Here is a 26,185-nt window from a genome sequence, read left to right on the forward strand (position 1 = left end):
CTACAAGGGCCAGTGGGCAGAAGTGGAGGGATAGCTACATGGATGACCTTGGAAATATTGGATGTTATGGATGTTAATAAAGCCATATTTCGGATAACCTTAACATGCCATCCAAAATATGGGACAAACATTTCTACCTCACTAATGTTTATCAGTCAAGCAAAGCTAACAAAAACAAAAGTCATAGTTATTAGTGATCTGCAAATCACTCTTTTATCTTTTTCAAGGCATGCAGACAAAGTTTAAGAAAACCAAGATAACCACAAAGAGATTGTTTCCCATTGAAGAGCTAAAGAAGTTCTAGCAGGTATATATAACTACTCTATAGAATGTTTGAATAGACAACATCTCTAGCAAATGTAAATATGGACATCTTGTTATGAAAACTAGAATAAAAACAAAGAGTAGCATGCTCTAAGTTGTTGACTAGATTGATAAGTGCACATTATCAACAAACAAAACAGTTCCAATATTTAATATAATTTGCATTGTTCAATTGAAATTTTTCATACGTAAGACTCACCCTTTTAAATCCAGGTTCCATGCTACCTGAAAGCACAACTACAACTGGTGATTCACTTCCTATGACACATATCAATCATTTCCATATTATCAAAGTTGATGTGACGATCATTCCTATGAAATAGTCAAAAGATGACATCTTGTAAGTCGAATTGCAGATATAGCTTAGCATATCCACAAGTCTGCAAAATATATTCATTAGAATTTTAGAAACAAAGACAATATTACAAAGAAAACATGATATATTATCCATATGGTTAAACTAGCAAGAAATTTAATTAATGTTGATTAATGACCACCATAGGTCAATGGTACTGGAAAAATATATCAAATAATAACTGCAGGAATTCCTAGGGAATTTCCTCAATACATGGATAAAGATAATTTAACATAAGATAATTTTATTAATGTCCAACAAATGACTAAAAATGTAGCTCAATGGGACTAAAGGATACATCATACATCCAATGTGAACACAATCTGGGAGTGCAAACGCAGCTCCTATATAATGTGAGAAAGAAAGATACAAGAAAACCGAAAGTAAAGTCTAGGTAAATAATTGACAAGGCTAAGCACTAAGTCTATCTAATACCAAAAATAGAGTGTATATAACAGTAGCATAGGTTAGTGATATTAAGTGAGAATGTCCAAGGTAGAAGTTGGAAAACTCAGTACTAGTCAAGAAGGTGAGAGAAATCTCTGATGATGAAGCGAATGAGATCAAAGTCGCATGGATCTAATGATCAATGGCAAGGGGGGAATGGGGGGTTCCACTGGTTCACTGTCGGAGTCCTCGAGTACCATAGGGGAATCCATCTATATGACGCTAGGGCTGATGCAGGAGTAAGGAAGCTTAGATCTCCTACCATCCGAGGTCAAAGGAAAGAAACTCTAAATAGATCTTTGACTGCTTCATTTGGTTGGGAGGTAATCCAACAGGTGAGAGGTGCCTTGCTTTGGATCCATTTGGAGCTAAATTCTCTCAGTATGAGGATGTATGGTCTTGCACCTTCAAGCCAATCTCAAACATATCGATCAATCTTCTAGGGGGAGGCTAAGAGGAGACTTGAGGTCTCACCACTCTACGATCTAGAGTACTTTAGAACTCAGTATGTCACTTGTTGCTCCAATCTGATGGAAGGGCATGAATAAAATTAAAGTAAATATAAAGTAATATCATACTAGAGTGGAGGTGAATCCATAATGGATAAACCCTATGCGATATAATATAACCTCGAAGGTAGAGATACTGAGATCAAATGACACCATAGAAAAGAGAGAGCGGAGGCAATGGAGAATAAATAATGTGGTGATTTCCTTTCAACTCTCAAACACACTTTCCGACATATATAGATATTCCATTCTCCTCTTCCAAAGTAAAAAGGAATTTTTCATCTCGTAGTAAATACGAGTTGTCTACTAGACTTAATTCTTGACATCACTTGCACTATTTTAAGCTTTAACCTTTACCATGAAGACGTCCTATGCAACTCAAAAAAAAAAATATTGTACAAGGAAGGAAAACTCAAGCTGCTTGTGGAACTTCATACATTGATTAAGCCAAAAAAAACTATATAGATCACTAGGATTTTCCCAATGGTTCTTTAGCATGACTTTAAAATTTTCATCATTTTCTCACAATTTTACCAAGAAAGACACATTGTGAAAAATTAGAAGACCATTAAATCTTCTTCAAATAGGATTGTCTAGCTAGCTGGAAGGGAACTTATTGAACTTTATGAGGCTTGATTGAACATCATTACACCTACATAAAGACAACAGATAGGACCTTTCAAATCTACCCAGGCCCTGCCCTTATTATATGCCACACCCCTCTTTATATCTAGATTAAGAGGGCCAACAGAGAACATTCAAATTCATAGACCACATCATTAATATAGATTGATTAGGGAAGATAAGAAAAATTGTTGGGAAATTCAACTATCTTAAGAATTTGAAACAATAGAGTTGTATTCACAAAGGACAAAGTAGGGGGAAACCAACCATTCAACAAGAACCAAGATCTAATGCATCCACTAGACCAAACATATCAACCAATCATACATGACCTTGACAACCAACGACGCATCTTCCATATCATCCCTCAATTTGAACCTATCACTTTGAAATATTTTCTCTCCCTTGGTGTTAAGACTTTCATAGAATTTGTAACAAAGTGCTATCTCTTATGATTTATGTAAGTGTCGACAATTTCCAAAACTCGATGTTCCTTTTTATAAATTATTTTGAGAAACACACTATGAGGTGGCAAGTTGCACCACATAATAGAGTTCCTACAGTTTATATGCCAAGTTTGAGATGTAAGTACTTTGAAAATGCCACCCAATTCTTTCACTTCACCCATCCCTATTTGACATACCATTCTGGTGGCCTGGACCACACATATGGACACTAGTGGATGGCTTAATAATGGTGAAGCCTAATTGTTCTACGTTTTGACTTTTTTCGTTGGAATTCAACTATAGAATTTTGATCAAGATTCTGATTTTTCATTGTTTAAAATGTGATTTTTAATGCATAAATGGATTCAACACTCCAAAATACTTGAGGCACTCATATTGGTGTAGTGTACCAACCCCTTCTCCCTCCAAGGTTTGGAAACTTCTCACTGTTTTTGCAAAATTGTTGGTTTTGGCATTTCATCAAACAATTTGACTATGTGCTCTGTTTTTTTTATTGTGGGTTTCAACTTATATTTTGGTGTTTTTGACATGTAATGGCATTGAAAATACAAGATAAATAAAATCAAACAATAATATAAAAACACAACAATAGTTTGCACAAAGATAATGGCCAAGTCTTTGTTATAAACCAATGCATTACAAGTTGTCCTATTTTTTTGTATGGATGTGGAAATATGGGCTATTGTAAATGACTTTTATTGGTCCAAATCACACCCAGACTTAGACTAAAGTTGTGTTCTTCTATAATCTGCCACTTTCCAGCCCTAAAACACAAGTATGTTCCTCCCACAATAGGTACCTTAGTTCTATTTGAAAATAATGAGAAGTATGGGTTGATTTCCACTCTATTTCAAACTTCCACGACCCTCCAAATTCTGCTTTAGCCATCATCTCATGAAATATTATTGATAACACTTGGTGGAACCCTATCTCTTCTTCAATGTGCTCCCCTTTTTATGCTAAGGAAACCCCTCTAAATCAATATTATTAATTAGGGACAACTACAGCCTGTAAGTGTGCCCTCCTACCATAGAAACTTGACCCATATAGGAGGTATAAACCCTGTTAACACTCAGTAAATAACACACAGAGATTCACCCTCTAAAACTTGACTAATACACCTTTCTTAGAGGGTAAACTCGACCCACAATTTATTCTTAGCAACAACAGTCAATACATCCAAGAGAATGTTCCTCTTTTAATGAACTTGTGTGCCATTCTTGATGGGATTTTACCCTTGTAAAACCTCTGCAATGAATCCCAGAGATTTCTTAGAGACTTACGCCCTCTAAGCCAATGAGAACCAGTCCACACTAAATTATTTTTCTCAAGATTTCCTTCAGCAATTGTTTGGGATTGAACTCTCTCAATTTAGCCTCCAATATCCCTTGCCACAATACATTTCGACCCTTATTTTACCCTAGGGAATTTCAGACACCAATAGAAGGATAAGTGAACCCCAAAATCTCCAGAACTTCACTATTCAAATATGCAATTACAAATTTATCTCATGGCACAGTTATATGTGGAAGAATTCAAGAGATTAGTACCTTAGTGAGTCCCAAATCCTCCCCAGCCTGCATCAATGTCAAATTTCTCTTCCACGACAATGCACCCAATGGTGAAACCTATATGATCTCGCTCCAATATAGCTAGGGTGGGTTTCTCACCACCAAATCAGTCATTATGATGGATGCATGTGATGAAATAAAAGTAGAGACCTTTCTTCTTGCTACTGATGAGCATTCTAGGGGATTCTTGGATGAAGTTGATCTTGATCTGCCTTCTGAAATCAAAGAGACACTTTCTGGCTATTCTGATTTGATGGAAAAAACCCCTAATGCAAATGAAAATGAACATGGAAGGCAATAAGCATTGATGAACCCGGTCTTGAAGAAGGTGCCTCAAACTCTAATATGGCTAGTATTTCTGGCCAGAGTGTTGAGAAAATGATCTCCGACATTGAATTTAATAGTCACAAGTCCCATTTTTTGTATGTTAATGACTTCCTAATTTATGATACAATGGAAAAGGTGATATAGGAGTAGCGTATTAAGTTTCAAGTAACATTCTCTCACTCCCTTGATGATGAAGGCATTGAAACCATTACTTGAAATTGGAAAATAACAGATTCAAGTCATATGGTGCATTTTGAGGGTTCTCCCGTGTGACAATCATGATCATTATGACAAGGAAATGTGTTCTGACAAGGAAGCCTCCCTGCAAAACTCATTGTATGATAATACAAGTTTGGACTTTGAAAATGAGAGATACACCAAGAACATTGATGAGAAATCTAGCTATACAAAAGAGTAAGTCTCTGCTCAATTACAGAAGTACAATCCAGATTTCATAAATGATGTTTTCACTGGCTGGCATGAGAAACATATGTGCAATTATACCTCTAGTCCTAGTTTGACAAATCAATTCAATGAAAATTCAGCTAACAAAAATCAAACCAACTTTTATTTTAAAATAAATTTGGAATTGATGTGGAGTTTACAAATTGATGAAGATACTTAGAAACCTGTAATTGAAGATGCCTTTAAAAAGGACGATGAAAATGTAGGTCCTGTCAAACAAGATGAACTTCCAGAAGCAATAATGGAATCCCAAAACTTATGAAATCTGAAGTGCAATCAAACTTTATAGTACAATCTATGATTCATAAAGTCATATTTATTTTGATTGTAAAAACATTCCCAAAACTTTGATTAAACCTTCGTTTGGTGACTGATGAAATCTACATTAAGCCCTCAATTCCACTATTTATCTACACATTTCAATAGTTACGAAATCTGAAGTGCAATCAAACTTTATAGTACAATCCATGATTCATAAAGTCATCTTTATTTTGATTTTGGAAATATTCTTGAATCAAATGGATAAGAGTTTTGTTCTCAATTTGTTCATCTCATTTTAAAATATTTTCAAAATAAACCATCAATTTCAACGTCTGGAAGCTTTGTGAGGTAAAGAGACACTTATATGTATCTAGGTATTAACACTCCCCAATTAACATTCTCCAACTGTATATCTTTTTTTCTAAGAAATATCAGGGAAGATTTACTCTAAAGGATCACAATTGGCTAGTTTATTAGCAGAGCCAATACATTTTTCTTTTTATTGGCTTCCCTGCATCTTGATTTAATCACAGATCTAAACATAAAGAATTGTAGTCCTGAAAACTGTAAGACAAAAATAAAATCACAACATTTAATTTACCTCACTGCATCCTCATAGTGTACATGTACATTGTTGATAGATATTTTTAAATTTCCAACAATTGTTGCAATAATAGAACCTATCCATGAATTTGTTTCTAATGACTGTCACAACAAAAATAATGAGTTATATTCTTAGCATACATGTACATTCCTGATAGATATTTTTAAATTTCCAACAATTGTTGCAATAATAGAACCTATCCATGAATTTGTTTCTGATGACTGTCACAACAAAAATAATGAGGTTAGTATTAAAATGCCTTGACAGACATTTTTCTGAGAATTTTTCCTTAACTAAAGACTACAGCTTCAAGCTCCACATAAAATAGTTCTCTAATTTCTGCCATCTTGGGAAAATGACTCCAATGTCTTTTCAGAATCAAAACAAAACTCTTGTGAACAAAAAAATTATTACTCACAGTAAAAGTTGAAACATGTGATAACTCAAACATGTCAAAGACCAATACATGTATGTATGTGTAGGTTTATTGTTCTAAAGGAAAAATCAGAACATTTAATTTACCTGGCTACATCCTGGTAACGTACATGTATGTTGTTGATAGATATTTTTAAATTTCCAACCACTGTTGCAATAATAAAACCTATCCATGAATTTGTTTTTGATGACTGTCACAACAAAAATAATGAGGTTAGTATTAAAATGCCTTGACAGACATTTTTTTGAGCATTTTTCCTTAACTAAAGACTACAGCTTCAAGATTGATAGAAAATAGTTTTCTAATTTACTCAAATCCCCTTCTAAAAATGACTCCAATGCCCTTCTAAAATCAAAACAAAACTCTTGCCCAAACAAAAATTATTACTCACAGTAAAAGTTGAAACATGTGATAACTCAAACACCTCAAAGACCAATACATGTATGTCTATGCAAGTGTATTGTTCTAATGGAAAAATCACAACATTTAATTTACCTCACTGCATCCTCCTAGTAGCGTACATGTACATTGCTGATAGATATTTTTAAATTTCCAACAACTATTGCAATAATAGAACTTATCCATGAATTTATTTTTTATCACTGTGACAAAAAAAAATAATGAGGTTAGTATTAAAATGCTTTGACAAACATTTTTCTAAGAACTTTGCCTTAACTAAATATTATAGCTTCAAGCTCCACATAAAATAGTTCTCTAATTTCTGCCATCTTGGAAAAATGACTACAATGCCCTTCTGAAATCAAAACAAAACTCTTGCCAACACAAAAATTATTACTCACAGTAAAAGTTGAAACATGTGATAACTCAAATACATTAGACACTCTTGCCAACACAAAAATATTACTCATAGTAAAAGTTAAAACACGTGATAACTCAAACAAGTTAAATACCAATACATGTATGTTTGTGCAGGTGTATTGTTCTAAAGGAAAAATCACAACATTTAATTTAACTCCCTGCATACTCGTACCATACATGTACGTTGCTGATAGATATTTTTAAATTTCCAACCATTGTTGCAATAATAGAACCTATCCATGAATTTGTTTCTAATGACTTTCACAACAAAAATAATGAGATTAGTATTAAAATTCCTCGGCATACATTTTTCTGAGCATTTTTCTTTAGCTAAAGACTATAGCTTCAAGCTCCACGGAAAATAATTCTCTAATTTCTACAGCAAATGACTCCAATGCACTTCTGAAATCAAAACAAAACTCCTGCCAACACAAAAATTATTACTCACAGTAAGAGTTGAAACATGTGATAGCTCAAACATGTCAAAGACCAATACATGTATGTCTCTCCAGTTGTATTATTCTAATGGAAAAATCACAATAGAACTTATTCATGAATTTGTTTTTGATGACTGTCACAACAAAAATAATGAGTTTAGTATTACATTTTATGAGCATTTTTCCTTAACTAAAGACTACAGCTTCAAACTCCACAGAAAATAATTCTCTAATTTCTGCCATCTTGGAAAAATGACTCCAATGCCCTTCTGAAATCAAAACAAAACTCTTGCCAACACAAAAATTATTACTCACAGTAAAAGTTGAAACATGTGATAACTCAAACACGTCAAAGACCAATACATGTATGTCTGTGCAGGTGTATTGTTCTAAAGGAAAAATCACAACATTTAATTTACCTCACTGCATCCTCGTAGTGTAGATGTACATTATTGATAGATATTTTTAAATTTCCAACCACAAAGAATAGTTCTCTAATTTCTGCCATCTTGGAAAAATGACTCCAATGCCCTTCTGAAATCAAAACAAAACTCTTGTCAACACAAAAATTATTACTCACAGTAAAAGTTAAAACATGTGATAACTCAAACACCTGAAAGACCAATACATGTATGTCTGTGTAGGTGTATTGTTCTAAAGGAAAAACAAAACTCTTTACAAGGTAAAGAATAGATCACATCCAACAAACTAAATTTTTACTTATAATAGAAGATGACTGAAAAGGTCCCAAAAATAGAAAAAAATATGTTCAGATACCATGCAATGCATGTGAGATTAGACCAAGATTGGTTGATTTCCTATTATGTTGGCTAAGCTGGCTCCAAAGTTTGTTTTAGCACTTGAGGAACATGGTGCTGGTCTCACTTTGAATTAGATGAACATCCCGATCAAAAAAAGCTTGACACTGATGCATGATCAACTATCTTGATGAATGAGTCATTCTGTCCGCAAAAGGGAAAAGGAATTCTCAATTTAAAAATTTGTAGAACATCATACCAGATTCTATGGGTACGATATTTGCAATGATAAAACACACCCCTTTTGTAGCTACCTTAAATATTCAAACAACAGGGATACAAATTATACAAATGGTATTATAAATCCTTACATAGAATAAGTAGAGGTGCCCTTACTCTTTTTCGGACTAGATATGATAGAGGTGGCAGCCTATGAATACCCTAATATCAAGATACCCAGATATGACAGAGGTAGTGGCCTATGAATACCCCAATATCAAGATATCCAAGTTTTGCATGGTCCTCACACACAAAGGAAGAAGGTATTGCATCTATAAAATATGTAGATTTCTGCATGGAATAAGATTCTGTGATCATCATGTTCTCTTCAGAGAGGCCCACATCCCTAACTAGGAGCGTAGGTTGGCACTTAAATCTATACATGCAGTTTAAGTCACATGATTCAACAGGGTATAAATCAATTATCAGTTTTAATGGCCGCAGTGTTTCACTTCGATTCCATTTTTATTTGTGCTTGTCCTAGTGATATTTGTTTGTGCTTGCCCTAATGGGTTTGAACCTCATCAAACAATTGTGAAAAACATAGGAACGTAGGGGATGTGACGAAAGATAGTTTTCAATTAAATATATATAAAACAAAAAGGTTTTTGATCTCTGTCGTCAATAAATACCAATAACACTAGTAATAAATAATAGGAGGCCATCAAATCCAAATTATATATATATATAAACTACCCAAAAAAATATGCAGAAAAGTACAAAGAAACAGGGATATTGAATGCATACCTCTTGTTCCATCACTGAACGCTTTGGAAACACGCAGTGGAGTTTTCTTTTGCCCTAAATCCTTCAACACCATCACAACAGACACGATGGTGGGGTTTGAAGATGGTGGGTTCGAATCTGATCCCTCGTATTGTTGTGTGCTTGCATCTCAGTATGGTTTGAGGTTGAAATCTATTACAACAGTCGTGTGTTCAACCAGCCTCTCCCTCCCCCCGCGCCTCACATTGGCAGAGGAAATTTCATCCCCCAAATGGACAGAAAAATGTTTTGGGTTATGGAAATGCCAGGTAGAAAGGACTGTAAAACAACAAGCAAGGCAGAGATATGGTAGGCCTGCTGCAACTAGAGCATGTAAGAGAAATAATATTAGAGTGATAATATTTCAAAAAAATAGTCATAAGAGAAATAATATTAGAGTGATAATATTTTAAAAAATTAGTCATAAAAGAAATAATGGCAAAGCGGTGTAATATTTAAAACAATTAGTCATATTGATTTACATACTTTAATATAAAATAGATTCTAAACTTGTTAATTTCAAAAAAAAAATGTGTAGTTATTTATCACAATAATTTACATTAGTAATGGTGGGATCATTCCTTTTCCTTTTTTAAAGAAACTTTTTCTAGAAATACAGTTTATTAAGCAAAAATTATTTTATTATATATTTTTGAAGTAATATAAATCATTTTATGGCTATCTTTAAAAGAATTAACACCATAGCTTTTATTATATATTTTTGAAGTAATATAAATTATCTTATGGCTATCTTTAAAAGAATTATCACCCATAGCTTTAGTGATGGTGTAAGGCTCATATCAAAGTGGTATGAGCTTCTTATGGGAGTTTGTCAATTACCCATTATGCAAGTCCAACCATAACTCATCACCAACCTTAAACTTATGTGGAACCCAATGGATTGTGTATCTACTTGTACTTGGAGTTGGTAACTTTCTACAAAATATCATGAACTCATTGTTGAATTTGTCGGATATGTTCCTCAAAATTAGTTGCTTTACTTACCTCATTCCAAGTATAGGAGGTATCTTCATGCGTTATACCATGAATATAGCTACATCAATTTGTGTCAATTGTTGGGACCCTAAGCACGCCTAAAAAGGTTTGTGGCCAATAGAAATATGAAGAGCTATGTCAAACTTATGTTGAAAATATGGAAGGATTTCAACACGTGTATGTGGATGCTCACAATTGTATACTCTAAAGACATCTATAATAATCCTATTGACTACTACTTTTTATTTATGTCCATCATGGACCAAAGGTTAAACCAAAAAATACTAAGGAACCTACTATCCCTATCAAGAAATATGGTATTTGGAAACCCAAAGTGAACTAAAATATGCTCGAAGAAGAACTTATGAGTGGATTTTGTTGCGACAATCTTCTTACAAGGTGCCAAAATTCCTGTCCTAAGGAAGCAATCAACAACAACGAAAACACATCCTTTACCATGCTTGGTTGAGGGAAAACATTACATGAAATCCAGGGGCACTAACTCCCAAGGATTGTCTAGAGTAGGCAAAGGCCTACAATTGGTGTGGATGGCCATTTCCTTTGGTAGAATATAATTCTTCCACTAATTACAGGCTTCAGCAATAGAATGCAACTCGTTGTCATAGGTTGGCTATCTATGAAACCCATCATAGAGTGTTTGGCTATGATAGACCATTGAATGTTTGTGTTGTATGGGCACTACATCAACAACATGAATTATTTGCTCATAAAGTCCCTGTTGTGTAGCCATTCATCGAATAATGGCGTTGGAGATAATATTGTTTCCATCAAGAAGAGAACCAAAAATAGGCTCATGAACACCATCAATATCTACTAGAGGTGTTGCAATTAAAGCAATAATGAATACAAAAGTTGTGGTCAATAGGATAGGGATCATCAAGATGTTGAACGATCCAATGTAAAGATGGTTTTCAGTTCTAGTGATCTAGTCACATAAAAGACCCCATAAATTTGTGCTTTGGGATACCCCCAAGATTCAATAAGTAATCCAAAGTGAGAGGATTCGTTGATAAGGTGGTAGTGCCAAGAACCCTGAGTTAACCCAAAATGACATCTTGTGAGTCTTGCACAACTAGGTTGCCAATTTGAGCATTAAAAGGAGGCACAATTTCACAAATGGAAACATCTCACATTTAGGGCACATGCCCACAAATCGTTAGTTGTTTTTCCATTGAGGGTAACTTTAACATTTCCCAAGGCACAAATCACATATTTGGAGGAATTTTGGATAACTTTTCACATTCCTCTAGCTTCATGCATGAAGCAGTGCTCCCGTCCTTTAAGAAGATTTTGGAGGATGTCATGGCATAGTCAAGGGCCACATGTATAAAAGAAGAACACCATAGTCAAGAATATGAAAATTGGAATTTGTATCACGTGGCATAAAGTAGAAGGACATAAGTGAAGAGTACTCCATTTAGAAACATCTAAAAGCTTGTTTATCTCCTCTTTCCAAAGAAGAGAAGATACCTTGTGACAAAAGGCCCAAATTGCCAATGGAGGAAGACTAGGGTAAGGGTTACTTTTTCTTTCACATGTTGAGAGATATTCATGTATTTTAAGGCATGTTTTGTTGTTGAGTTCACATATTTGGAAGCACAATTGCACAAGTGGAAACATCTCACATTTGGGGCACTTGCCTACAAATTTTTATGCATGTTTTCTATTAAGGGTATCTTTCACATTCCCTAAGGCACAAATCAAATATTTGGAGGTATCTTGGATGACTTGTGACATTTCACTATCTTCACACATGAAGAGGAGTTCCCATCATTTAAGAATGTTTTGGAGGGTTTTCATGGCATAGTCAAGGGTCACATTTACAAAAGAAGAACACCCAAGTCAAGAATATGTAAACTATGTTGCCAAGGTATTGGTAGATGTGCCAGGTGCTATGGCATGTCAAGATTTAAACTATGTTGCTAAGGGATTGTTAGACGTGCCAGGTGCTATGGCATGTCAAGATGTAAACTATGTTTCTTAGTTGTTTTATGGCCACAGTTGGACGTGAGCATTGAATTGGTAACTTGTAACTTAGAGAAAGATTTCGGCGAAAATCACATGGAATGACATTTGTCGACGCGTTTCGAACCAACCAGTGTGGTTCATCGTCACGACAAGTTGAAGAACAGATCTAGCGTAGCATGTTATATAGACCGAGTAGAGCCTCCAACGGCTAGTTTGACCAGCCGCTAATAATGACCAATAGTCAAAACAAATAAATTAATTAATTAATTAATAAAAATTAAAGTATAGTAATTAAAAATAATAATAAACCCTAAAAATAATAAAAGAGAATAAAATAAAAAATAATCCAATAAAACCCAACTGAATGACCAAAGGTAAAGAATAAATACCTAAATGAAAAATAAATAATAAGAATAGAAATAGAAATAAAACAATTAATAAAAAGTAATAGTAATAATAGTAATAATAATAATAAATTAATTAATTAAAACTAAAAATTAATAATAAAATACTAAGTGACTTAAAATAATAACCAAAATAGTACGAAAAATAATAAAAAATAAAAGGAATAAAATGAGGATAAACAAAACTGAAAGAAAAATATAAAAATAATAGTATAAATAGATAAATAATTAAAATAACTAAATTAATATTTTTTTTTTTTTTTTTTTTTACTAATAATAATAAAAATAATAATAAAATAAAGTAATCAAGTAATAAATAAAGGAATAAAACCCAACTGAATGACCAAAGGTAAAGGATAAATACCTAAATGAAAATAAAAAATATATAAGAATAGAAATACAAATAAATTAATTAGTAATAAAAATATTAAAATAATAATAAATTAATTAAAACTACCAATTAGTAATAATAGGAGAATTAAAATAATAATACGAGAAATAATAAAATAAAAAGAATAAAATTAAATTGAATAACCAAATAAGGATAAAACAGAAAGAAAAATAAAAATAATAGTATAAATAAATAAATAAATAAAAATAAAAATAATACTAAATTAATAATTTTTTTACTAATAATAATAATAATAATAATAAAAACAAATAAAGAAAGAAAATAAAAGGGAAAAAAGGTGTATAGAGTTGTATACAGTTAAATACAATCAAAATAGCGAGTTAAATAGTAAAATAGAAAAGCAATATAAGAAGAAAAGCTACACCGAGGCCTATAAAAATAATGAGGGGCGAAATAATGACGATAACATAAAAAAGAGAACAATATAAAAACCAACGAGGACGGAAAACACTAGGAGGAGAGGGCAGGGACCCAACACCTACTGACTTTCCAACCATCATCCCTATTGAGATTACTAGGTCTCTTTTCAATCTCTAGCGCTTCCCTGAATTTACGATGATGGAAATGCGGAATCCTAGCAATAACACTCGCTTCTTCGATACAAACATGATGATTGGTTTTCTCCGCATGTTCAGCCAAAGCAGAAGACTTAAATCTCCTATGCCTCAAATCCGCTGCGTGCTCACTAATCCTCTGATTAATGGAACGACCAGTCTCCCCAATATAGGGGGTCCCGCACGAACAAGGGATCAAATAAACACCTTTCATATCCTTAGGGTCGATGGGATCCTTCACCGATCTGAGAGACGAACGGATGGTGTTCAGGGGCCTGAAGGATACCGGGATACTATGTCTCCTGAGAATCCTACCAATTCTATCTGTGGTCCCTTGAACATAAGGAAGAAGGACACTAGGAACACGATCTCTTGGCTCTCTTTTCACCAGAGAATTCTTGGAAGCTTTAAGGAAAGCCCTATGACCCAGGTATCTACTGTAACCATTCTCCACAAAGACATCCAGCAGATGGGATTTTTCTTTCTCAAAGCTCTTCTTGTCCGAGATCCTCAGGGCCCGAGTAGCAAGGGTACTGAGAACCCCCATCTTCTGAGCTGGGAAATGGTGGGAACTGGCATGAAGATACTGCTCCGTATGAGTTTTCTTCCGAAAAACTTGATGGGCCAGGGAGCCATCCTCATTCCTAGAAATAAGAATATCAAGGAAAGGAAGGCATCCATCAACCTCCTGTTCCTTAGTGAACTTAATGGCTGAGGACTGCTTGTTAAGATGATCAAAGAAGAGATCAAGCTCATCCTGGCCATGAGACCAAATGACATTGGTGTCATCCACAAACCTCTTCCAAAGCTTAGGAAGGAGCCGGGAAGAGTTCAAAGCCTTGGACTCAAAATCTTCCATAAACAGATTAGCCACAACAGGGGAAAGGGGGGATCCCATAGCAACCCCACAAGTTTGCTCAAAGAACTCCCCTTGCTCAGGAGACATAGTATCCCGGTATCCTTCAGGCCCCTGAACACCATCCGTTCGTCTCTCAGATCGGTGAAGGATCCCATCGACCCTAAGGATATGAAAGGTGTTTATTTGATCCCTTGTTCGTGCGGGACCCCCTATATTGGGGAGACTGGTCGTTCCATTAATCAGAGGATTAGTGAGCACGCAGCGGATTTGAGGCATAGGAGATTTAAGTCTTCCGCTTTGGCTGAACATGCGGAGAAAACCAATCATCATGTTTGTATCGAAGAAGCGAGTGTTATTGCTAGGATTCCGCATTTCCATCATCGTAAATTCAGGGAAGCGCTAGAGATTGAAAAGAGACCTAGTAATCTCAATAGGGATGATGGTTGGAAAGTCAGTAGGTGTTGGGTCCCTGCCCTCTCCTCCTAGTGTTTTCCGTCCTCGTTGGTTTTTATATTGTTCTCTTTTTTATGTTATCGTCATTATTTCGCCCCTCATTATTTTTATAGGCCTCGGTGTAGCTTTTCTTCTTATATTGCTTTTCTATTTTACTATTTAACTCGCTATTTTGATTGTATTTAACTGTATACAACTCTATACACCTTTTTTCCCTTTTATTTTCTTTCTTTATTTGTTTTTATTATTATTATTATTATTATTATTAGTAAAAAAATTATTAATTTAGTATTATTTTTATTTTTATTTATTTATTTATTTATACTATTATTTTTATTTTTCTTTCTGTTTTATCCTTATTTGGTTATTCAATTTAATTTTATTCTTTTTATTTTATTATTTCTCGTATTATTATTTTAATTCTCCTATTATTACTAATTGGTAGTTTTAATTAATTTATTATTATTTTAATATTTTTATTACTAATTAATTTATTTGTATTTCTATTCTTATATATTTTTTATTTTCATTTAGGTATTTATCCTTTACCTTTGGTCATTCAGTTGGGTTTTATTCCTTTATTTATTACTTGATTACTTTATTTTATTATTATTTTTATTATTATTAGTAAAAAAAAAAAAAAAAAAAAAAAAAAAAAAAAAAAAAAATTATTAATTTAGTTATTTTAATTATTTATCTATTTATACTATTATTTTTATATTTTTCTTTCAGTTTTGTTTATCCTCATTTTATTCCTTTTATTTTTTATTATTTTTCGTACTATTTTGGTTATTATTTTAAGTCACTTAGTATTTTATTATTAATTTTTAGTTTTAATTAATTAATTTATTATTATTATTACTATTATTACTATTACTTTTTATTAATTGTTTTATTTCTATTTCTATTCTTATTATTTATTTTTCATTTAGGTATTTATTCTTTACCTTTGGTCATTCAGTTGGGTTTTATTGGATTATTTTTTATTTTATTCTCTTTTATTATTTTTAGGGTTTATTATTATTTTTAATTACTATACTTTAATTTTTATTAATTAATTAATTAATTTATTTGTTTTGACTATTGGTCATTATTAGCGGCTGGTCAAACTAGCCGTTGGAGGCTCTACTCGGTCTATATAACATGCTACGCTAGATCTGTTCTTCAACTTGTCCTGACGATGAACCACACTGGTTGGTTCGAAACGCGTCGACAAATGTCATTCCATGTGATTTTCGCCGAAATCTTTCTCTAAATTAATATGGATCACAGAAGCCTAAACTCTATTAACTTGTAACTTGTTAAGTGGGATAAGTTGAAATTGGACATGAGTAGCCTAAGATGAGTTATATTCAGTTATTAGGTCAACAAGGCACAATCTAGTTGTAGTAACCATAACTTGGTCAGGTTGTTTTAGTCGAAGCAAGACTTGGTTGGGTGCCCAAGTCCCGGTTGGGTGCCCAAGTCCCCAAAAAGGTAAGGGTAGTTGTGATGGAATGATAATTAAGGAGTGTGAGGGCATGCCAAGGAATGAAAAGGTGTGCTAACACATGGGAGATAGTGTTAATGCATGTGAGGAGTGTTAGGGAGTGCGAAAACATCACAAGGGAGAACTAGGTCGAAATGCATGGAAATGAATGAATAAGAGTGTGTACGAAGGAGTGTCAATGAATTACAAGTGTCTCAAGGATAAAGTTTGTTAGGAGAAGGTCAAGAAAAGACTTGTAGGAGGCAATCCTATAGTTATAATAAGGGGCTGGGAAAGGTAGTTTCATATAGAGGGAGACATTGGGTTGGGCACAACATTGTTTTTCCAACGACTTGGTTGGGTTCCCAAGTCGCAAAAAAGGTAAGGCTATCTACGAGGGAATGACAACTAGGGAGTACCAAGGTGTGCCAAGGAATTTCAGGAAGTACTAACACATGCTAGATAGTTCCAAGGCATGATAGGCATGCCAAGATGTGCTAGGTGCCAGGGTGTGGCATGAACAAATGTTAGGGAGTGTGAGGGCGAAGTGCCAAGGAAACACAAGGGAGAACTAGTTTCAAATGCATGGAAATGAAGTGTTTGTGAGCTCTAGGTGTGCTAAGGAGGGAGTGACAAGGTATGATAGGTAGTGCAAAGGCATGATAGAATGCTAGGGAAGCATACCAAGATGTGTCAACTTCCAAGGTGTTCCAATGCGTGCTAAGGAGTGTTAGGGAGTACCAGGGAAACACAAGGGAGCACTAGGTCAAAATGCATGGAAATGAATGAATAAGAGTGTGTGACAGGGAGTGTCAGCAAGTTCTAGGTGTGTTAAGGAGGGAGTGACATGGTATGCTAGGAAACGCTAATTCATGCTAGAGTGCTAGGGCGGCATGCATTCAAGATGTGCCATGTGCCAGGTTGTGCCAACATGTGCTAGGAAGTGTTAGGGAGTGCCAGGGAAACACAAGGGAGCACTAGGTCAAAATGCATGGAAATGAATGAATAAGAGTGTGTGACAGGGAGTGTCAGTGAGTTCCAGGTGTGCTAAGGAGGGAGTGACATGGTATGCTAGGTAGTGTTAAGTCATGTTAGAGTGATAGGGTGACATGCAGCCAAGATGTGCTAGGTACCAGGCTATGCCAACATGTGCTAGGAAGTGTTAGGGAGCACCAATGAAACACAAGGGACTATTAGGTCAAATTTAGTGTACAGATGAACAAATAAGAGATTGTGACAGGAAGTGTCAGTGATTTATAGGTGTGATAAGGAGGGAGTGAAAAGGTATGCTAGGGAGTTATAAGGCATGCTAGAGGTTGGGGAAACATGCGAAGATGTGCCAAGTGTTAGGGTGTGCCAATGCATGCCAGGGAGTGTTAAGTAAAGCTAGTGAAGCACAAGGTAGCACTAGTTTCAAATCTATGGAAATAAATGAATAAGAGTGTGTGACAAGGAGTGTCAACGAGTTCTAGGTGTGCTAAGAAGGGAGTGACAAGGTATGTTTGGTAGTGTCAATGAATCCTAGAGTTCTAGGGAAACATGCCAAGATGTCCTAGTTGCTAAAGTGTGCCAATGTGTGTAAGGGAGTGTTATAGAGTTCCACAAAAACACAAGGGAGAACTAATTCAAAATTCATGGAAATGAACAAATAAGATTTTGTGATGGGGAGTGTTAGTGAGTTCCAAGTATGCTAAGTAGGGAGTGAAATCGTTATATGCCAGGTAGTAACAAGGCATGCTAGAGTTCCAGGGCATGTTAGGGAGTGATGGGGTGTGCTAGCGAGTGCCAAAGCATGCCAAGGAATGCATGGGATGCTAACACATGCCAAGGGATTGTTAGACATACTAGGTGTTATGGCATGTCCAGATGTAAACTATGTTCCTTAGTTGTTTTATGGCCACGGTTGGACGTGGGCCTTTACTTGGTAACTTGTTAAGTGGGATGCATTTATATTGGACATGAGTAGCATAAGCTAAGTTATAGGCAGTTCGTAGGTGAACAAGGCATAGTCTAGTTGTAGTAACTATAACTTGGTCAAGTTTTTGTAGTCGACGCAAGACTTGGTTGGGTTCCCAAGTCTCAAAAAACATAAGGGTAGTTGTGAGGGTATGATAGCTAAGGAGTGTCAGTGCATGAAAAGGAAAGAAAATGCATGCTAACACATGCTAGACAGTGTCAATGCATGCTGAGGAGTGTTAGGGAGTGTTAGGGCATCACAAGGGAGAACTAGGTCAAAATGCATGGAAATGAACAAATAAGAGTGTGTGCTAAGGAGTGTTAGTGAATTCCAGGTGTCCTAAGGACGAAGTGTGTTAGGATAAGTTCAGAATAGGAGTTGTAAGAGGCAAGCCTATGGTTGCGATAAGGCTTGGAAAAATTTGTTTTAGACAAAGGGAGACTTTGGGTTGGGTACAACATTATTTTTCCAATGACTTGGTTGGGTTCCCAAGTCACAAAAAAAGTAAGGCTATCTATGAGGGCATGACAGCTAGGGAGTGCCAAGGTGTTCCAGGGAATGCCAGGAAGTACTAACACATGATAGATAGTTCCAAGGCATTTTAGGCATGCCAAGTGCTAACGCATGCCAAGATGTTCCAGTGCCAACACATGCTAGTGAGTGTTAGGGCCAAGTGCTAGGGAAACACAAGGGAGCACTAGTTTCAAATGCATGGAAATGAATGAATAAGAGTCTAACAGAGAGTGTTAGTGAGTACTAGGTGTGCTAGGTGTTAGGGAGTGCTAGGATGTGCTAAGGAGTGTCAAAGCATGCCAAGGAATGCAGGGGATGCTAACACATGCCACATAGTGCCAAGGGATTATCAAACGTGCCAGGTGTTATGGCATGTCAAGATGTAAACTATGTTTCTTAGTTGTTTTGAAACTATAGTTGGATGTAAGCCTTGTATTTGTAACATGTCAAGTTGTATGATTTGAGATTCAACATGAGTAACCTAAGACAAGCTATAGGAATTTCTTAGGTGAACAAGGCATAGTCTAATTGTAGTAACTGTAACTTGGTCAAGGTGTTGTAGTGCAGGTGGGATTTGGTTGGGTTCCCATGTTGCAAAAAAAGTAAGGATGTTCATGAGGGAATGATAGCTAAGGAGTGTTAGGGCATGCTAAGAAATTAAAAGGTGTGCTAACAGATGCCAGATAGTGTGAATGCATGTCGAGGAGTGTTGGGGAGTGTCAGTGCATCACAGGGGAGAACTATGTCAAAATGCATGGAAATGAATGAATAAGAGTGTGTGTAAGGGAGTGTCAGTGAATTCCAAGTGTCCCAAGGACAAAGTGTGTTAGGAGAATTTTAGAATAGGACTTGCAGGAGGAAATCCTATGATTGTGATAAGGGGATGGACAAAGCATTTTCAGAGAAAGGGAGATGTTGGGCTAGGCAAAACATTATTTTTTCAATGACTTGGTTGGTTTCCCAAGTCGCAAAAGAAGTACGACTATCTATAAGGGCATAAAAACTAGAGAGTACCAACATGTGCCACGACTTGGTTGGGTTCCCAAGTCCATTCAGAAATTTCTTCAGAGTTAAAATTTCAAACAATTAACATCTAGCCTAAAAAACTCATATTTCAAAAGGAAATAACCCAAAGATGTAGACTATATATATCATATTTATATATCCTAAATTCTAGAAATTGAAATGACACTTTTTATCATACAATTGTGAATTCATGCTAAAATGCTAGAAAAAAATATTGATGTTTATTTTTGTTAAAAATGGAAACTAGGGCCAAATTCCACTTTGAACATCTCCTTTGGGGAATATAATTGTGGCATCGAATTCCTCTTTTTGAGAGGACCAAAATTGATCTAAAGATCATCAAATTTGGATAAGTAGAAGTGGAATTTTGAATATGTTTCTCTCAGGTAAATTATTTAGGTCAGCCTCAACTATATGTTGGCTTAAGAAGATCAAAAATCATGTCCCCTCAACTCCACTGAGTTGTATATATAAAGGATCATTCTCTCTCATTTGGGGCACATCAATCAAAATAAAAAGATATCTATGTGGCAATGAAGATTAAGGAGGATAAATTCTAGTTATTGTTGGGACTCTTTTGGTTAGGGGTTTGTCATAACAGGTCTAAGTTTGGAAGAAGTGCTTCGCTATGGTTAAGGAAAATATTATATATGGGTTTTCGCTTGTTTCGTATGGGACACATTGTATTACTGTCTCGATTACCGAAGGAAATATGAAAAATAACCAGAATTTATTCTCCTTAATCTTCTTTGCCACAAAGATATATTTTTCTTTTGATTGATGTGTCCCAAATTGGAGAGAATTCTCCTCTATATATACAATTCAATGGAGTTTAGGGGACATGACTTTTGATCTTCTTAAGTCGACATAAAATTGAGGCTGACCTAAATAATTTACATGAGAGAAACATAAATTCAAAATTCCACTTCCACTTATCCAAATTTGACTATCTTTACATCAATTTTGGTCCTATAGAAGAGAGGAATTCAATGCCACAATTATATTCCTGGTTGAAGGGAAAATACCCCTAGGGTCCTTTGGGCTAAGACTCTACCAGACTGAAAATTGCTTATTCAAAGAAACACACACACACAGCCATCTTTTTACTTTTAAGCAAATTCTAATGTTTAGGGTACATACCTAAGGTCCTACGTTCGAGAAGACCGTTAGGGTGCAAACCCTTCTTGGAGTTCCCTTCTTCTTTCTTTGACCTGCAAGACAAACAAATCAAAGAACACAATAGTACATGTACAGAAACTTATATATAAATCATCTTTATGCTATAAAGTTAGTTATAAAAAATCTTTAAGTAACCACTTTCATAAAAATTCAACACAGGAATCTCATAAGCATAAAGAAAGATTATTCGGGAACAAAGACGTGTTTCTTTATATATAAAGGCAAATAAAGTACATATATCGGAAAGATATCACCTGAACACCTTCAGCAGGCTCCAAGCAAGCTTCCTCCCGGATTCGTTCCAGCCTCAAGCCTCCGACAAGAGCTCCTTCCAAGTCTTACTCAATGATGATATCAAGGATGAATGATCACCAATACACATGGAAACAAGGGTTTCCTATGCAAGATGGGGGAAGTGCAGAAAGCACCAAGGACTTCAGACCTGGTCTAAGGGGAAAAATCTCAGCATAATAATCTTGCTCTCCTTTCTCTCTCCCCTTGGCCTTCCCATTGATGTCTTTTTATACCCTCTCCAAAGTAGTTTTTTAGTTAGGAGTTGGTTGGGAACAGTTGGGCCACGGGCACTAACAGGTGATCCAGCAGGTAAACCCGCGATCACCGCCCGAAAAAGAGGAAATTATATTTTTTTAAGTGTTTTAATAGATACAGGTGGGTTGGGTATGACAGACCCACGTGTACACGCGTTTAACTCAGGGCAATGTCGCGTATAGGGAATAAAACACTGTTTTTTAAATTTTTGGACCAGGTCTGGAAGGAGGGGTTGCCCTAGGCCATGAGTGCAGCATCACAAACCATAAGAGTGAGATTTGGAGCTATAACAGATGCCCCCTAATGTATGAGGTCAGAAGGGGAACATGATGGCCGAAATATATTAAGTAAGTACAAGGAAAGGAACTCTGCCGAAAAACCGAGGAGGACTTCACCAGAATTCAGCCTGCCAAGCCACCAAAAGGAGATCAGAAAGAAACACCGTCTGAGGCGGGCATACCCATGCTCAGGAAAAGTAAAGCATGTCCGCATATCAAGTACAAGTGGATCCACTAAGTATACAAGTATAAATGACTGGAAAATACATAATGGATCATCTAATCATAATGAGTAAGTACATGTCTGAATATCACATATAAGACTGTCAATGATGCTGAAAGATGCAACGGATCACTGATATCAAAGACTGATCCCAAAAACGGTACCAACTGAACATGATGGAATAGGATGGTACTACACTGCAAACTCAGGTGCCAGCATATAGGATGTCGCCGTGACTGACTGCAACATATAAGGTGGAGTGGTATCAACTAGCAGTAACAGGAGCAACTGTCAAGTGAACCAATGAATGCTGATACAACCTGAGGTCTTCACCGATCGCCGTGGTACATTTCTACACAATGGGAATAAATGATCTGAAGTCGACCATGTGAGAAATCGTTTGATTACCGGTCATTGATGTATACCGTTAACAAACGCGAGAGTACTCACCGATAATGATAATGAGCGTCAAGGTACCCAGTACAATCTAACAAGTGTGAATGGATGAGTTGAAGTCGAACACCTGTAAGAATCTATCAATCAGGAGACAATGATGGTTTCCCACTGTCGATAGCGAGGAATCTACCACTAATGACTGCAAACCCCAAGGTACTGCCAAATGGACTCTAGATCTTTGCCCCAGAGCAATGAGTCGGAGTCGATAGGGAAAGATCCGCTAGAAGGAAGGCATTAAGGCATCCTTCATCAATCTAGCGCGAGTGTAACCCGTAGGCCAATAATGTGGAAGGAATCAGACGAAAAAAGATGTAGTAACCCAATCGAAGTACGTTTCCGGCGTACACAAGATGTGGCTAGCGCACGGCAGAAACCCTCTGAACCAACCAATAATGAAAGCTAACACAGAGGCGAGGTATCCACCAATAGGGTCAAATGGAAACCAAGGTACTGCACGAATCCCAATGTGTGATAATGTATGCTGACGTCGAACACAAGGGAAACCACTCAGTCAAAGACCCATGATACTGATCGATGCTGAGCACAAGGTGACCTATCAATAATGAAAATAGGGCTAGGGTGCGGCTCTAGGCCTGTCCTCAGAGAAATGTGTCATCGTCGATAAGGACAAGACCCGCCAGCAAGAAGTCAATGGGGACCTTCTCAAACCGGCACGAGTAAAGGACCAATATAACTGATGTGATGATAGACATGACACTGACAACCAGGGATGGCCGACTGAAAAATGAGTCAAGAGACACTGCAGAAAGGCCGACTCAGGTTAACTTCCCTTGAACAAAAGCACGACTCAATATGACTATGTGGCAGCATATAATGAATCTGTATAAGTCCGTCATGCAGGAGGCACGAACGAACCCTCCATATGATTGGAAGAGATAACCAATCAGGGGAGATCTGACTCGATAACAAGGTTATGGCGTACCTAAGTCAAACTAAATCCCACCCATGCGGAGGAGACTTTGCTTTGAGTGCTTTGTTCAAGGGCGACACGACTGACTCTAGCTGCCAACAATAAATGGAAATAACGTCCCTGTTCCCGCTCTTTTTTGGAATATTTAATAATTTTTGTCTTTTTCTGATAAGCCGGAAAAAGAATAAAAGAATGCTATGGTACAGTGGAAAGAACGAGTGTCGGTGAAACAGATGATCTAGTTCCTGGGAAAAGAACATTCCTATGCTCAATGCAGGGAGGTGAAAACTGGTTGGTGACACTCAAAGGTATGTTCCTTCCACGGATCAAGGTATGTCAAGCTGTAGAAGTCAAAGGTATGCAAGGTTGATTTTTGCAGACGTCATGGTCAAAAGTTGGCTTAAACACGAGTCCAAGTGAAGCCGGCTATAGGCCAAAAGGTGCAAATGGTCAACATGCAATGCAGAAGTACAACTTAACACACATAGGAGCCTCTAGGGTATAAGGCCAGAACGGAGCGAGGAAGCAAAGAGGAATGAGTCTTCAACGCATAAGTCATGGCGGGACTATGGAGGACTCCCGAGCCTACTCAAAATGAAGCAGCATGGGCAACAAATGTCAGTGAGGTGCTAACTAGGATGCCCACGTAAAAGGATGGCTCTACCATCATGCCATGATTTAAAGAATCGGCGAGTGAAAATGGCTTACGAACCATAACATGATGGGGTCGACCCTACGGCAGATGTATCGGTCAAATGGAGGCTAGTATGCATAATGCAACGGAAAAATGGTGTCCCTAACCTATATGCCAGTGAGAACACAATACCTGCCATGACGGGTCAGCAGTCATGGAACCATCTCAAACCGTCGAAAAATGTCCAAAATGTCCTGAAAAACAACTCAATCTCGACATTCCAAGCTCCCAAGTTAAAAGTGACATGAAACCAAACAAAATAAAATTTTGAAAAAATTTTGCATTTTCAAAACTTATAAAAAGAAATTTTGGACTTACCATTTTCACCGTTTGACTTGGAGAGCAAATTGTGGAGCAAAAGGAGCAAACTTCCCCGTGACTTATTCAACCGTTCAAACTTGCCGAAAACTTCCAGGTAAGCACTAAACTTGTCTTGCAATCAATTGTGATAGTTTTTAGGAAGTTTAATTGATGTTTCACCGTTAGATTTTTGCAAAAAATTGCTCTGCGGCGTACACGCGGGTTGGATGTATATAAATCGCGTATACGACGGCCCTACACGCGACTGTGTATAGGGTAACCCGCGTGTGCGCAGCGAAACATTTTTATACATAAAACTAATGGATGAAAATGATTTTTTCTTCCAGGATGACTCTCACATGGCGTGAAAGAGAGCACTCAGCTGTAGATAATGAAGTCATGAACAATGATGAGGCATTAGATGCCTTACGGGGATGCGGATTGTTAAAATTCTTCAAGTTGCCGAATATGAAAGCAAACGTGCGTCTGCTCGAGAGACTCATTGATTATTGGGATGTCGAGGAAGAAGCTTTTATGATTGATCAGATGCCACTCAGGATAGAAGTGGAAGATATATATTTTATCACGGGCCTTTCCCGAAGGGGAGAGGTAGTACACTCCCGGGGCAGGACCCGGAATAGCCTCAGTGTAGATGACTATGTACAACTTTACTGCCCAGGTCATCGGAAGGTCGGGAGCCAGATCTCTATCCCACACGTGGAGAGTTTGTCACTGCGGATAATCTTGTTCACCATAGCTCGAGTGAATGGATCATCCTCACTACATCAGGCATCACGAGTCAACATGAGCGTAGCAGTGGACTGTCTCACCACGGTGTTTGACTAGTGTACTCCTCTACTTGCCAACATGAAGGAACAACTTGCTTCTATCAGGAGGGGATAGACCAAGAACTTTGGGTACGGAACCATTTTATGCACTTTCTTCTTCGAGAAGGTTCCCGCACTCCGCCCCAGGGTAGCAGTTCCCATCAGTAGTCCACGTGATCCACGCATGGGCCGGTGGGCTGACTTGATGAAACGTCTGGGGGGTGGGGAAGTGCCCAGGAATGCATTCGACGACGACTTTTTTGCTTGGTGGGAGCAATAGATCATCGCCATAGACGACTAACCCTATGCTGGACTGGATTTCCGAGGAGATCCTGACCTAGTGTTACCACCAGTTGCAGCATGGGGCGAGATCGGTAAGATTTTTGATTTTTATGATTTTATGATTTTTAGGATTTTTTCAAGTATAATGATGAACTTTGAAAAACATTTTTTTTTTTGATGAGATTCAAATGACTAATATGATGATCATGTTCCAGACATTGGGCCTGTGCGACCAGATGGATTCCCACGGCATGGACGACGTGGCCGAGGAGCCGAAGAGGAGGCTACGAATGCGGAAAGGACCCTCAACAACGTCCAACGACACTTGGCGAGATTGAGCTACCAAGTACCGATGGCCGAGATCGAGGACCTTCCTCCAGATATGCA

At 36.7% G+C, this 26,185-nt stretch overlaps 1 long non-coding RNA gene across 1 annotated transcript; it reads right to left on the reverse strand.

The window, feature by feature from the left end:
* Positions 1-7,809: 7,809 nt before the first annotated feature.
* On the reverse strand, positions 7,810-9,774 carry LOC149213138 (uncharacterized). Its single transcript, XR_016250306.1, has 2 exons — positions 9,431-9,774; positions 7,810-8,180 (listed from the first exon to the last, which is right to left on the reverse strand). It is a non-coding gene; the product is annotated as an uncharacterized LOC149213138 (long non-coding RNA).
* Between the last annotated feature and the right edge of the window lie 16,411 nt (positions 9,775-26,185).

Source organism: Pinus tabuliformis, chromosome 1_1 (assembly GCF_031772625.1).
Source record: "Pinus tabuliformis cultivar Carrire ecotype Pingquan chromosome 1_1, CPIR1, whole genome shotgun sequence".
In the NCBI taxonomy this organism is placed as follows: domain Eukaryota; kingdom Viridiplantae; phylum Streptophyta; class Pinopsida; order Pinales; family Pinaceae; genus Pinus; species Pinus tabuliformis.